This window comes from Nothoprocta perdicaria, unplaced genomic scaffold (genome assembly GCF_003342845.1).
Source record: "Nothoprocta perdicaria isolate Ctin4 unplaced genomic scaffold, notPer1 scaffold_196, whole genome shotgun sequence".
NCBI lineage: Eukaryota > Metazoa > Chordata > Aves > Tinamiformes > Tinamidae > Nothoprocta > Nothoprocta perdicaria.
In genome coordinates this window covers 66,370-67,608 of record NW_020455160.1, presented here as the reverse complement: position 1 = coordinate 67,608, position 1,239 = coordinate 66,370, and positions in this window count along the sequence as shown.

The window sequence follows — 1,239 nt, the reverse complement described above, 5'->3', positions numbered from 1 at the left end:
AGGAACTGCAGTCCTTTCAGGAGAGGCAGTTCTTTAAGGTTCTGATCCTGCAGAGCATCTGCTTATAGGGAAGCCCTTAAGAACAGGCTTTAGGGAAGCCCTTAAGAACAAGCTTAGCCTTCCTTCTCATCCTTGAACTTAAGTAAAGGCTTACACATTATCTTGAACCACGCACAGGAGATTTTAGCAAAAGCTACCTAATTAGGTTGTTTCTGCTGAATCTTAAGACATAACTCTTTTATTCTGTGGGTGCCAGCACAATTTCAGAGAAATACTCTTACCTAAGTTTTGTTTTGTTTTGTTTTGTTTTGTTTTGTTTTGTTTTGTTTTTGCAATGGGTCGGACGATCATTATTTTCTTACAAGAACAGATAGTGGAAAATAACAAAATATAGCCATGCAGGGAAGAGGACCTTCATGATTGGTCATTACAACCTGCAGCTACCTCAAAGAAGACAAAAACGACATTTAAGAATGGACTTTTTTTTTAATGTAAGTTTTTGATGGGAGTCACTATTTCTTGGCAGGAGAAGCCAAGAAAGAAGCCAAGAAGCCATTCTTTAGTTCTATGCATGCAAGGCTCAGCACATTGGCATTGCTGTCCATGGAAGACCTTTGTGGATGTTATCACATTTTAGCAACACAGAGCTGTAACACTTTCCTCTGTTACCTTATTCTGAACAAGTGCAGGTGCTTCAGTGCTTTTTCTTCAGACAGAAGAGCAAGAAGTTGAAGACCAATATTGCGGAACCTCAAGTCCTCTGAGATGGTGTGAACTGCCTACTGGTGATAAACCTCTGACTGCAGTGATGAACGTGAATTAAAGGACCAGGTTGGACTGAAGCCCTTGCTATTGTTATGCTGTATTATGTAAAATATGCTGTCATGTTATGCTGTATTATGTAAAATACAGAAACAGACACTATGAGGACCGCTGCTGCATAAAGCTTTGTACATTGAAATACATTTATTAGCACCCAGGGAAAAATATTTTTGTTGTTTAGAGCAGATACAGACAGGAAAGCAGCACTCCCGGGGCCAGGGCACGGGTCTGTATCTGCAAGGCCTCTGGGCAGGTGGATACACCAGGGCATTCCAGCCTACAGGGTCCAGGAGGGACGCGAGAAAAGTCGCCCTCTGCTGCACAGGATGTGCTGAGAACCGGACACATCCAAGCTCAGACGCCATTCCCTCAAACATGGCAGGCGCCGCCGCCGCCCTCGCCACGCCCCTCGCGGGC